Here is a 14,779-nt window from a genome sequence, read left to right as displayed (position 1 = left end):
AGGCCCAGAGATATAAAGTGACTACCAAAGGTCACTCAGGTACTTTTGGCAGAATAGGACCTGGCCATTTTAATCACTGTATGGAACTAAATATCAAAGTATGTAAAAGGGTCAAACTAGTCAATCGAAACTCCAAAGTGATTTTTTTTTCATTTAAATTATCTAGTTTGTGGTAAAGAGTATGGCACAAACTAGGCTTAGACCAAAATCTTACACCATATACCAAAATAAAGTCAAAATGAGTATATGATTTAAATATAAAGGCTGGTACTATAAGCAAACTGGGAGAGTAAGGAATCGTTTACCTGTCAGATTTATGGAGAACAGAAGAATTTATGACCAAACAAGAGATAGAGAACATTATGGAATGCAAAATTGATAGTTTTGACTACATTAAGTTGAAAAGATTTGTACAAACAAAGCTAATGCAACCGAGATTAGGAGGGAAGCAGAAAACTGGGAAAGAAGTTTTACAACCAATGTCTCTGATGAAGACCTCATTTCTAAAATATACAGAGAATTAAGTCAAATTTATAAGAATACAGGTCATTCCCCAATTGATAAATGGTCAAATGATAATGAACAGGCAGTTTTCAGATAAAGAAATTAAAGCTATCTATAGTCATGTGAAAAAATCTCTAACTCACTATAGATTAGAGAAATGCAAATCAAAATGACTCTGAGGTACTGCGTCACATCCATCAGATTGGCTAATATGACAAAACAGGAACTTGATAAATGTTAGAGAAGATGTGTACTAATGCATTGTTGGTGGAGTTATGAAATGATCCAACCATTTTGGAGAACAATGTGGAACTATGCCCAAAGGGCTATAAAAATGTGCATACCCTTTGATCCAGCAACAGCACTTCAAGGGCTGCAACCCAAAGAGATCATACAAATGGGAAAAGGACACACATGTACGAAAATATTTATAGCAGCTCTTTCTGTGGTGGAAAAGAATTGGAAATTGAGGTGATGCCCATCAATTGGGGAACAGCTGAACAAGTTGTGGTATATGAATGTAATGGAATACTATTTTGCTATAAGAAATGATGAGCAAATGGACTTCAGAAAAACCTGGAAAGACTTATATGAATTGATGCAGAGTGAAATGAGCAGAAGCAGGAGAACATTGTACACAGGAATAGACATGTTTTGTGATGACTAACTTTGATAGACTTAGCTCTTCTCAGCAATGCAAGGATCTAAGACATCTCCAAAAGTCTCATGATGGAAAATGCTATCCACATCCAGAGAAAGAACTATGGAGTTTGAATGCAGATCGAAGCATACCATTTGCTTTTTTTTTAGTTTTGTTTCATTTTGTTTCTTCTTTTTTGTGGTTCCTCCCATTGATTCTAATTCTTCTTTACAACATGACTAATATGAAAATACGTTTAATAGGAACGTATACGTAAAGCCTACATCAGATTGTTTACCGTCTTGGGGAGGAAGGCATGGAGGGAGGGGGAGAAAATTTAAAACTCGAAAGCTTATGGAAGTGATTGTTGAAAACTGAAAATAAATTAATTAAAAAATAAATTATCTAGTTTGTTTCTTTACAATGCTTAGGTATTTAATACATCTCCATGTGCCCTGTTCCTTCTTTTCAGACTCCTGGAACAGGTCTAGCCTGGGGCTAGTCTTCCAGGAGGTTGGTTGGGATAGTGCAGTCTGTCAAGGCACCTAGAAATGACTCTAGGAGTGAGCAGAGCTGAAACAAGAAGACACCTATTCCAGGCAAATGAGCTCATAGAGTGACAGAAAGGTATGGTGCCTCCACCACTGGATATGGAGGCAGCATCTAAGATCCAGATCCTGCCTCAGATTCTTCACAGTTGTGTGAACATGGATAAGTCATTTAATAACTTAAAATTTGTTTCCTATGTAATATAATAATGATGATGTTGCTTGTACTACTGATGCCACAGGGTCCTTCTGAGGAAGGTATTCTCTAAACTTTAGATACTATGTAAGTTATTGTTGTTGTTAAGTATTATGTCTAGGCATTAAGCAGGCAGGGACCAGGGTTAGGAGGCATGCCCCAGACATGAAAGTAAAGACCCAAAATGTGTCATGGTTAGGATACAAAGGGCAAATGTGGTTTAAGATCAGACACTAAGGAGTCTTGAAAATCAGGTGACTAAGACTAAGCAGGCTTAAGCTTACATAAGAATTATCTTCTCAATATGATTTGCTCAATATGGTGACCATACTGACATATTTTTGAATCCAGCATTTAGAGCTATCTAATCTTAGGGAAGTCAGGTAGTACAGTGGATAAAGTACTGGACTTGGAGTCAGGAAGACTCATTTTTGTTAGTTCAAATCTGTTCTCAGACACTTCCGAGGTGTTTGATCTTGAGCAAGTCATTTAATCCTCCTTGCCTCAGTCTCCTCATCTGTAAAATAAGCTGGTGAAGGAAATGGCACACCACTCCAGTATTTTTGCCAAGAAAACCCCAAATGGGGTCTTGAAGAGTTGGACACATAGAAACAACATCTAATTCTATGACCCCTTGACCATCTTGATGAACTTCAGCTATCTTGGCTTGTGTATTCTCAATGAGAAATAGCTGTGTTTGTGTCACCATGTTGATTTGTATGGTGTGTAGATAGAACCCCATTTCCATGATTACTGGGTAAAGCAACATAGATACTTGCATCAATTACAGTCAATCTACTTGGCAATAGGTGGTTGTAAAACTATGAGGGTTCTTATAAATCCAGGAATATGGGATTATTTTGGGAATAGAGGCAAACTATTTTGGCCATAAAGATGGGACCATGGAATCATGGAGTTGGTTACAAAATTAGAAATCATCTAACTCAAGCAATTATCAGAACAAGAAATCCTTCGTATCATCCCCAGGTGGAAATTTAGTCTGACTCTGAGGATCTTCAATGAGGAGCAATCCGTTATATCCCAAGGAAAGCTATTCTATTCCTTTCATGCTTCTTTGCAACTCTAACCTATTGCTCTTAGCGTTGCCTTCTGAGACCAAATATACCAAGTCTAATTCCTCATCTATGAACCTGAAGACAGCTTATGCCCTCATTAAGTCTTCTGTAGGCTAGATATTCCCAGATCCCTAATTTGATTCTTGCATGGCTGTGGCATGAACCCAAGGACCTTAATCACATTGGTTGTTTTGTTATGGATTTATTCTGCAATTGAAATCCTAACTAAGAGGTATCAACAAAAATTGAGCACAATATTTCAAATATGGCCCAAAAAGGACTGAGGAAAGTGGAACTATCACCTTCCTATTTCTGGAAACCATGGTTTTCTTAATGCAGCTGAAGTTTGCATTTGTTTTCTTTTTTTAGTTCCCATATCACATTAATAAGACTTATGTTGAGTTTGCAATCTGATTTCCAATGAAGTTCTGTGTAGTCACACCTCCTCTATCTTATATTTGTGGAACTGAATTTCTAAATCAAAATTAAGACTTTAATTCCATTCTCCATGATCTTAAAAATCATAACTGACCATTGTCAAGTAGTTACATTTGCCAATTTGTTGAAGTGTTGGTCATCTCAACCAGGTGACCTGAAATCATCAAGGGCGGCTGTATAATCTACTTTTTCCTTATCTTGTATATCAAATTAATAATTTTTGTTCTGTCTTTTTCCATCAAAAGATCAAAATACATGAAAACTAAGGCCTAAGCAGCTCTGCCTTCTCTCTGAATTGGTTTCCTTAATTTAATCTCCTCTGGCCCTTCTTTGAGTCTTTTCTTTTCCCTAAAGCACCTTGGGGGGAAAAAAACTTTCCCCCCTTTTTAGTTATTCTTAGGCTTCCCCAGCTCATTCTGAGCTTTGTTCCTCTGCATGCTGTTCTTACATTACTAAGTCACATTTGCAAAAACTTCATCTTCTGTGACCAGTTCCTGACTTAAGGTTCCACATATATCTTTTAAAATTCATATTGGTGAGTTCCCTGTGCAGTGGTCTCTTTAAAGAACTACTCTCTCTTTTCTTCCTCATCCAAAATGTTTCTATTTGCATCTTCAGAACTTACTGGTTGAGAGTTTCATTTGGACATCCTACCTCTCCTTTAGCTGAACACATTAAAATGTATCCCATCCAAATCTTGGCCATATATTACACCTTACTAAACTTTCTTCTCTTTCTTTTTGACATGCTCTAAAAGGGAGTGGTTGGTTTCCCTTAAGGTTACCTTCATTTCTGCTCCTAAAACCGGTTCCTCTCTGTTGATGGGAAATAGATCTAGAAGTAAAGTAGTCAACAATCATTTTAATGTGCTTATTGTATTGTGCTAAACACTGAAAATAACAAAAAAAAGGAAAAATAAAAACAAAAACACTCCCACCCCCCAAAACCCCCCCCCACAAAACAACAATAACAACAATAGTAGCAGCAACAACAACAACCACCAACATCTTGTAAACAGAGCACCTTATTCTTGGCTCCTCTGCCTTTTGAAGAATGAATCTTGCCCATTAGGGCAAGTTATAAATTCCTACATTCCTTCAAGGCTCAGTTCATGCAAAATCTATGTGAAGTCCAGTTTCTCCAGCTGTGAGTGTTTTCCCTGCCCAAATTCTCTTGTGTGTCTTTTGTGTATACATGTCTTGTCTCTCCCAAAAGAATGGAAACTTCCTAAAGGCAAATTTTTGTCTTTGCATTTCCAGGACCTAGCACATTTATCACATAGTTGTTATTCGTCCTTCATTTTTGAAGAGGACCAATGACTTCATGGGTGATGTCTTGACTTGTGCATAAATTGGATTTAAGAGAGTCAGAATTGCACAAAGTCGTCAGCCTCACTCTCTTTTCCAGAGTCATCAAAGTCCAGTGGCAAGACAAAAGTCGGGACAACTGGCAATGCCCTGGCATGCTTTTGATGACCTTGGCATCTTTGATGTTTGACCAAGCTCTAAGCACTTCATAGCACCGGCTTCTGCCCCCTTTCTGGCCAGTGGAAGAAATTGTTCTCATCTGTATATAGTAAGTGCCTAATAAAGGCTTGTCAAACAATTGATTGAAAAGTGGCAATGAATCCACTTAACGGTCTGACTTATCTGATAGATATCTATTAATAAATACATATTTAGTGTCTACCATGTTCATGGCATTGTGCTATGTCATCAGAGCCAGGCCTGATGATTTTCAGAACATTCCTCTCTATGACCTCTCAATTTGAGGGATTCCTCACCAAGATCTATGCCACTGATGGGATTGTCTGAATGGCTGTTCTAATTTATTCATCAATATAGCAGAAAATGAAGAAACAACGACATCTCAATGGAGTCAATACATGCAGTGAACCCAAATCCTTTCCCTCACAGATGTTGTATTCAGTCACAGTAAAAATTCTAACATTTCTCTTAACCTCAATTTATTATAGACTTGGAGCGTCCCAGAGTCAGAAGGGTCCCAGAGGTCACTGAGTTGATTCCACTTCCCATGTAATATAGACATCTTCTCTTGTACCATTACATTTCACTGGAATGTCACATCCCTCTTCCATATAGCAGCACAAGACTCAAAACAAACTTGAATAGTCCTGTGTGGCTGCCTGACTTGTTATGATCTATGTTAATAAACAACACCGTGCTCACTTTTAAAAATTTAGCATTTATTGGATAGGTCAGGTCAAAGGAGTATAGGCCTTAAAATTGGAAAGCATCTTAAAAATACTCTAACTCGATTCCTTTTATTTTATTAGTGGAGAAATTGAGGCCAGAAAACTTAAGTCACTTGCCTAATATTTCACAGGTACTAAGAAACCAAGCCAAGTTTTCTTAATTCTAAATGTAGTTCTTTTTCCCCTACAAGAGAAACAGAAGTAAAGGTTTGTTAAAGATTCATGACCTCAAGTTAATTTTCCCTGCAGCCTGTTTATTTATTTAACTTGGCCTAGTGAATACAGGCGAGTGGCTAATGTCATTGCTGGCATGAGAGAGTCAGGACTCCAATTACGTGTAAGAAGAAATCATTTCTGAAGATATATTTGGAAGCCCAGTCCAAATTGCTTAGTGATCTTCCTGCTGGACCCTTCTGGGTTCAGTGTTTAGGTTAAAGAAATACTCTCTAAATAATTTGTGCCTCTCTGAAAGGAGATTAGCTTATCCTGGAGAAGGCACCCTTGATGAAGATGTGACTGCCCTGATTTGTGCTTTGGATTTATAGCAGGAGCTCATATCCTGGGTGCCAGGATGCATTTACTGAAACAGATATTGCAATTCAATTGAGCTCCAGAGCCGTGCTTTTCCTCTTAAAATTCTTGTAGTTCAAAGATGTGGGTATCATGTTTTTTTAAAAGGCACAGTTGTACTGGGTCTTATTAATTAGAATGTTTGATGCAAAAACTGAATCTGCTCCCTGACAGCTTTCTTTTCATCACTCTCATTTCTTTCCCCTGGCTCATCCATTTCCCTTGTCAGCATCCTTTATTCCCTTGTAACTGTATTGGAAATGCTGTCCCACACATCCTCCATTAAAGTTTATGGGTTTGACACTTGGGGAGGCAACATTTCCTCCTACTATCTAACTGATATAAAGGTCAGAAATGCATGTTTGTGATGGTATTTGGTGAAGAAGGAGACTGGCAGCTTCTTGAAACAGTATGGTCAGCAATACTGACTAGGCTCGTGTCTAGTAGGCAGGCCAATACATTCTTTCTTTCAAGTGAGATGCAGATTCTCCATTCTTTTCAGCTCATTGGTGAGAGAACTTCATCAGGTATCTTTATAGCACCTGGCATCCAACCACTGTGTAATCATCTTCTTAGCCCTTAAATATTCTTTATATTGTCTGTACTAGACATAAATATTTTAAAAGGGATTTTTTAATTCAATTCAAAATCTATTAAGTACTTACTATGTATATTCTTGAGCTACAAAGCCCCCCCCAAAAAAAAGAAAAAAAAGAAAAAAAAAGAAAAAAAAGAAACAATCCTTGCCCCCAAGGAGTTTTTGTTATTCTTTGAGGGGTGGGGATAAGGATAACAGGATAAGGGATAAGTATACAAGAAGGAAAGATTTTTTTTAAGTGACTTATCCAGGGTCACACAGCTAGTAAGTGTCATCAATTTATTTGTCTCTGAGCTATAGGCCTCAGACCATCTAGTTATTTACTTGCCCAGATTCTGTACTGTCCAATCAGAAAATTGAGCACAACACAAAAAAGTAAAAATACATATTTTAGATATTAAATAATTTATAGTAGAGTGAAGTAGCTGACACTAAGGGAGGCAGAAAAGATCTCTTATTGTGCTAGAGATGAGCTTTGAAGGTTAGTTACGGATTCTAAGAAGTAGAGATGAGCAGGTAGAGTATTCCAGGCTTGGAGAATAGCACATAACAAGACATGGAGGTGTGAGATGAAGCATCCTGTGTGAGGAACAGCCAGTATGCCAGTGTTGCTGAATCATGGAGTGAAGGAGAAGGATCAGCATGGGAATTGCTGGGTATGGGTAAGAAATATAAAGCTATGAACATCTCTTAAAAGGCATCTACACACACACACACACACACACTCTGAAATCTACTTAAGTAGATCTTATCAATGTGGTTACATTGTAAACTCCTCGAGGAGCCCTCAAGGGCAGGTACTATCTTCTGCCTTTTTGTATCTCTGGTGCTTAGCACAGTGCCTGGCACATAGTAGGCACTTAATAAATGTTTATTGATTGATCAATTATTCTTTGCAGTGATACAACTGATACTTGCCTATCTTGCACAACTCGTGTCTGTATCTTCCTATAAATTTGACACATTAGTTCTATTCCACAAGCTGTGGCTTCCTCACTTTCTCTTGATATCATGTGGATAACCAGTGGATCACATGAGCTGTCCACTGGCTATGCCATGCTCTCTTCCTGGAAGCATCCTTTTTTCCCCTTTTTTCAATAATACATTTCTTTGATGACATCCTTTACACCACTTCTTCCTGGTAATGCCTTGTTTATAATGCACTGAAGCTTGTTCACACCAAACTTGTTCCTTTTCATTGCCCTGTGGGTAATCCTCAAATTTGATTCTCCAGTGCCTCTAATGTTCCATGACTTACAGCCCTATAAGAACACTTGAAAAGTATTCGTATTAGAACACTGGCCTTTGCTTCATAGAGAAGATTGGGATCATTAAAAGGGCTTTGCAGTTTCTCAGTGACAACCTAGATGACACTCTTATACCAATTCCATGGGTATTGTAGTAAGAGTTACTAATGGGGTGCATTCCCTTGGCTTGGATGATTGGACAGGAATTCTGATAGTGTGAGAATGGTGGCTGGGTCAGGTTTCCAGGGATTTTTTTATACTGGCTGCTATTGATTAATCTCTGTATTAAAGAAAGCTAGAACTTTCTAAGGGACTATTTAGCTGCAGGATCAGCCCTAATCATAGACAGAGAAGCATCCAAATCTATAAAATGAACTCTAAGATTCAGTCAGTCAATAAAGCATTTATTAAATGCTTTCTACGTGCTAGGTATTATGCTAAGCACTGAGAATACAAATAAATGGAAAAATAATCCTTGCTTCCAAAGAGTTCCCATTTTAATAGAGAGACAACATGTAAATAACTCAATGTGTACAAGAAATATACAAAGTAGATAGAAATTAATCTCAGAGCAGAAGTGACTTAGAGGACTAGGAAAGGCAGAATGTGGGATTTGAGATTGATCTTGAAGGAAGGTAGGGAAGCTAAGGGAAAGAGGTGAGGATGGAGAGTATTCTAGGCTGGAGGAAAAGTCAATGCAAAAGCACTCAGGAGATGGCATGTCATGTGTGAGGAATGTTAAGTAAAACAATGTAGCTGTATCATAGAGTGTATCACAGAGTATATGAAAGAGAGGAAAAGATTGTAAATGGAGAAATAGAATGAGCTGTGAAGAGCTTTAGATGCCAAACAGAGGACCTATGTTTGGCACTGGAGGTGTTAGGGAACTGCTAGGATTTTTTCAGTGGGGGAATTGTGGGGAGGTTGCATAGGCAGAATTAAGCTCCAGGAAAATAAGTTTGGGAGAACAAAGAGAGAGAGAAAGACAGAGAGACAGTGAAAAGAGTGAAAGAAAAAGAGAAAAGATAGAGAAACAAACAACAGAGAGAGACAAACAGACAGACTTGAGACAAGGAGTAAAATATTGCAGTGGTCTTGGTGAGAGACGATGAAAACTATGTGTGTGGAGAGAAGGGTACATACAAGAGAAAGGGTGTGAAGGTAGAAATAACAGAATTAGATATATAGGAGAAATGAAAGTTAGAAGTTGAGGATGACCCTATGTCTCCTAATGATTGACAGGGAGAATAGTATTGCTTTTTACAGTACTAGAGAAGTTGGGAGGATTTAGGACATAGACAATGAGTTATGGGTTGGCTATGTTGAATTTAATATGCCTATGAGACATTCAGTTTGAAATTGTCAAAAGGTAGTTATTAGATGCAGGACTATTGCTCAGACAAGGGACTAGGGCTAGATTTAGAATTTGGTAATCATTTGCATAGAGTGAAAACTGAATCCATGGTAGCTTATGAAATCACTAAATAAGATACAGAAGAATAAAAGAGGTGGGCCTAGGGCAGACCCTTGTGGGATACCTTCACTTAGTTGGTATGGCATGGAAGAAGACATAGCAAAGGAAAATGATGAATGGTCAGATAGGCAGGAAGAGAAGCAGGAGAGAGCAGTGTCGTGGAAATCTGGAGAGGAGAGGAGTCAGGAGGAGAAGGTGATCAGTGGTCTCAGATGCTTCAGAGAGATCAAGAAGAATGAGGGTTGAGAAAAGGCCATTAGGTTTGGCAGTGAAGACTTTATTGGAAAGTTTGGTGAGAACAACTTCAGGTGAATGATAGGGTCAGAAGTCACATTGCAGCAGTCTTTGAAAAACAGTGAAAACGGAAGAAGTGGAAGTATTTGTTCTATGTAAAATGGCACAAATGACTATCTGTAGGAATCTATCTGAGAAGAGAGCTAGACTGATAGCTACCTGGGATAGACAAGTTAAGTGCTTTTGTTGATGTTGTTGTTGTTGGGATTTCTGGAAAGCCTCAGCCAGGTATCTGTAAAGCGGATGGGTACCACAAGTATCACGTCACACTATAAGCCAACATTTATAAGTAACCGGGGTTTAGAAAACAGAAACAGAATTCAGTGTCTGGCTAAAAGAAGATTAAAAAAAAGAGAATGAAAACAAAACTTGATTCAGCTATCAAAAAGCATTGATAAATCACCCTTGTGTCCAGCATTGTGCTAAATATTGAGGATACAAAAATAAAAACCAACCAGACTGAAGGAACTTACATTCTATAGAAAAGAGAATGTACACATCCTCTCTAGGGGAAAACTTATTGTTTCTCTGTATTAGGCTTCATGTTTGGATGTTGAAATAACTGTTGGGATCTGCATTTCATAGTTTCCTCAATGTTCTACACTCTATATATGCATATATTGTTATGTGAACTGGTCGGTGCCATCCCTCTCCTCCAGCTCACTAGAAATTCACAGCAGCTGGACAGCTCTGAATGCCACTGTCCACATTACTTTCAATAATAACAGCAACCAGAAATACAACAACAAACAATGATAGCCAGCATTTGACTATGAATTTTAAGGTTTTGCAGAATTTTATACATGTTAGCTCATCTGATCCTCACAATAACCATGTGGAGTAAAGGCACATTAATCATCTCTGTTTTACAAATGAAGAAACTGAGAAAAGACAGAAGTGAAGTGACCGCCATTGGCCACACAGGTAGTAAGTGCCTGAGACTGGATTTGAATTCAGAGCTTCTAGCCTCCAGATCCAGTGTTCTATCCAACTACATCAAGTCAGAATTTTTGCATTTTGATGCTCTAAGATTTGCAAAACTCTCTCTCTCTCTCTCTCTCTCCCCCCACCTCACTTTCTCTCTCTCCCTTAAATCCAATTCACTTACATGTCATGGCCTCGCCTCGCTGATGTCACTGTCTTCTTTGAGAATGAAGGGCAAACAACAACTTTATCCATCAATCTATCTATCTATCCATCTAGTTATAGTTATATATGTATGCATGTATATATGTTTATGTATATATATATTTATATATATATATATATATATATACACATATTCAAAACAGAGGAGTTTGTATTATATCTTAGGGGTAACAAAGAGTAGCCACTAGAGTTTCCTGAGTAGAACAATGATTAATTAAAAATCACTTTGGTAACTATGTAAAGGACAGATTACAATGGGAAGAGATTTGAAGCAGAGACTAATTAAACCCATGTCTCTTGACTCCAAGTAGCACTTCCTACTACATCATGGTGATTTTCTAAAGTCATACATATTTGAGCTGGAAGGAACTAGTGATCTTCTAGTTTTATCTCCTCATTGTACAAAGGAGGAAACTGAGGTCTAAATAGGTACAGTACCTTGTTGAAAATCATCTTGTCATCCAGTGCTTGAGGAGATCCTGGTCTCCTAATTCTCATTGCCCATTCTTCCTATTGTACCACAAAGACTCCATAATGAAAGTAAATAATTTGACTCTGAGGAGGCAGTGTTAATAAATCCATTGAATATGGAAGATTTTCATAATGACATCTTGCCAGACCCATGTGCTTCAGGCATTTCCTCAACTTTTTCTTTAAACCTTTATTAAAAGACAAACAAATGTCAAGTTAAGAACCCTACTCCTTTTTTTTTTTCTAATTTCCACTCATTATGAGTCTGCCTAAGAGTGGTGCCTTCCAATAAAACTACAGCCATATGTAGTTTGACTTTCCCTTCCAAGGAGATGAAAGGAAAAGTCTGCACCTATAGAGTCACAAATAAGGATGGATGAATTTCTGGCACTTCTTGAATATCCCTGGAAATGGGGAAATGGAAACACCTCAGGAAGGTTAGAAAGGCTATTCTCTGAGGACAGATTCTCCCTTTTGCTTTGTAGCACACTGAGCCAATCTTTCCAATCAATGGTCTCTGCTGAAATTACTTCTGCAGGGCAAGAAGCAAGCTGATGAATGGGCCTCCAATTGTTTCCAACTTAAATGAAACCTGAGCTTACTGAAAATCCCAAGAGTATGGCTATTTCAATCGAGTTTCCTGCCCAATTTCCAGACCAAGGCCAGCTCTAGGAAAAATGACTAAGTAGGCACCCTCTGTTTTTATTGTTACTCCTCCTCTCCTTTCAGCAATCTCTCCCTGTTGTTGGCATTTTCATTTCCCAGGAGCTAATGGTTCCTGCTAACCCCGAATATTCCAGGGCTCACTGCAATGACCCATCAGAACTAGGACAATGCCAACTTCTGATTTTTTCCCCTAATCTCTTCTTCTGTAATAACTTGCCTTTATCTCATTTCCTCAAGACCCTCTTTTATGCTAAGTGGCAAAATAGGATAATCAACCAAGAACTATATTTATTGAGAGGCCTACTAGAGATGGGCTTATGTTTATGGATAAAGCAGATAAAGTAATTCATTACAAAGTGGTTATCAGGCACTGCATTACTCCTCCAATTGAAATAAGGAATGCTCTTAAGGACCAATGATAATGATAGAATTTCATTAAGAAAAAAAAGAAACCATTTTTTGTCCACTGCTATATGCAGAAGACCATTTTCATGGATAGGATATTAGAAATGGAGTTTGGAAGAACTGAGTTCAAATCCTATCTCAGATATTTACCAGCTGTGTGATGCTGATCAAGTTACTTAATCTCTGACTGCCTCAGTTTCTTCATTTGTAAAACAGAGATGATTAATGTGCCTTTGCCTAAAAAATGATAACACTTTCCTTGCCAAGTTTTTTTGAGGATCAAATGAAATATTTGTAAGGCACTTTACAAATCTTAAAGCATTATGCTAACAATTACCATTGTAACTCATTGTAATGTGGATGTATATCATGAATATTATTCCTGATGCCTAATGCTTAGTGTCATCATCTGAAGTCCTTCTGCATTTGTAAATGAATAATATCCCACAGGGATCTTCCTGGAAGCTCTGAATATAGTGCAATGCAATGTGTAAACACCTGGCTGTAGTCATGTATCATAACAAGAAAAAATTGTTCAAATGATTATGCATGCATGTCATCACATTTTGACCAGCTTGTCAGTCCCTACCAAAGAATACTTCCCTGTCTTAAAGATGCTGGCTTCCCACCCAGACACATGCTGCAGCCAGGTCATTATGGCTCATGTTGTCTTCTGTCATTCTAGCTGCTCAAAGAGTCAATACTTTTTCCCTCACATGCTCAGTGACCTCATGCTGCCTTGACTGACCATGCTATTACTTCTCTGTCCTCACTGGACCTGCCTGCCCTTCCTCTAGGTCACCCAAATCTTAGGATTCTAGATATAGAGCTGGCAGAAACTTCACATATCATCAGGTTTAATTTCCTCATGGTACAGATGTGGACAATGAGGCCCCAATAGGTCAAGCAACTTGTGTGAGGTCATTCAGGAAGAAAGCAGAAGACCTAAGATATGAATCCAGGGCCTTTAACTCCAAATCCACTGCCTTCTCTGCTCTATCCCACCAATTCCTGGGATCTGTGTGACCATGGATGGGCAAGTCATTAAATTCTTTGAGCCTCAGTTGGCTCTTCTGTAGAGTATGGATAATCATGTCTACATGAGGTGTTTACATCATGTGATTGTTGTTACGATAAAATAAGCCAATACTTGAAAAAAAAGTGCTATGCAAATGCTAAAGCTCTCTATAAATGTCAGCTAATATTATTCTATTCTATGCAATGGGACATTGTGCTGGACCACAAATAATCCAATTTAAGATGCAAGAAGGAGGTTGATAATGATAATAACTAGCATTTGTATAGTGCTTTAAGGAAAAACGACTAAGTAGGCACCGTCTGTTTTTATTGTTACTCCTCCTCTCCTTTCAGCAATCCTTCCCTGTTGTTGGCATTCTCATTTCCCAGGAGCAAATGGTTCCTGCTAACCCTGAATACTCTAGGGCCCACTGCAATGACCCATCAGAACTAGGACAATGCCAACTCTGCAAAATGTTTTGCATGATATCACAATAGATCCTCACAACAATCCTTTGAGGGAGGTGCTATTATTATCCCGATTTTACAAATGAAGAAACTGAGGCAGAAAGAGTTTGTGGCTTGCCCAGGTTCACTGAGCTAGTAAATATCTGAGACAGGATTTTAATTCAAGGTTTAGTGATTCCTAGTCAGGCTTTTTATCTGCTTATGCCACCTGTCTGTTTCATGAATGCCAGCAAACACTTATGGCTTCATGGCCACAAAAACCTTCAATGATTCTTTTGGACACTTGAGCAAAGAGCAAACTCTGAAGTTGATACAGAGCAGATTCTATTGCCCCATAGAGGCAGGGATGTATGTGAGAAGTGCAAGACTTGTTCTTAGTGGGCTCAGAGGACAGTGTTGTTGAGTCCTATTGGTTACCTGGAGACACAGACACCTTTGAGCTTTTGGAGCTGGCATGTAAGGGCTTTTTATTTATGAAAGGAGGTGGTGGGAGGATAAGCAATTATGTATTGAGGACAAACCATTTCAATCTGCCTATACAGACCTAGTTAATTATGAGCCCGAGCCCTTCTAAGGGAGCTGATGTGGGGCAGGAAAGTATCTCTTGGTGTACAGCTTTCCTTGTGGGATTCATTCTGATCAAAGTTATGATTTTTAGAGCAAATTATACAGAGAGGTTTTTGGTTTGGGGGAAATCTAGATATACATCTCCCCATCTTCAAAGAGACACAAGAGGAAGCCAGTACGTTATCACTTGTCAACAAGAAGATTCCCAATGGTGAGTGATGTTTGAGGACTTGAGG

The sequence above is a fragment of the Vombatus ursinus genome, unplaced genomic scaffold (genome assembly GCF_900497805.2).
Source record: "Vombatus ursinus unplaced genomic scaffold, bare-nosed wombat genome assembly UNPS02014802.1, whole genome shotgun sequence".
Taxonomy (NCBI): domain Eukaryota; kingdom Metazoa; phylum Chordata; class Mammalia; order Diprotodontia; family Vombatidae; genus Vombatus; species Vombatus ursinus.
The sequence above is the reverse complement of the archived record's forward strand: the minus strand, read 5'-3'. Positions refer to the sequence as shown.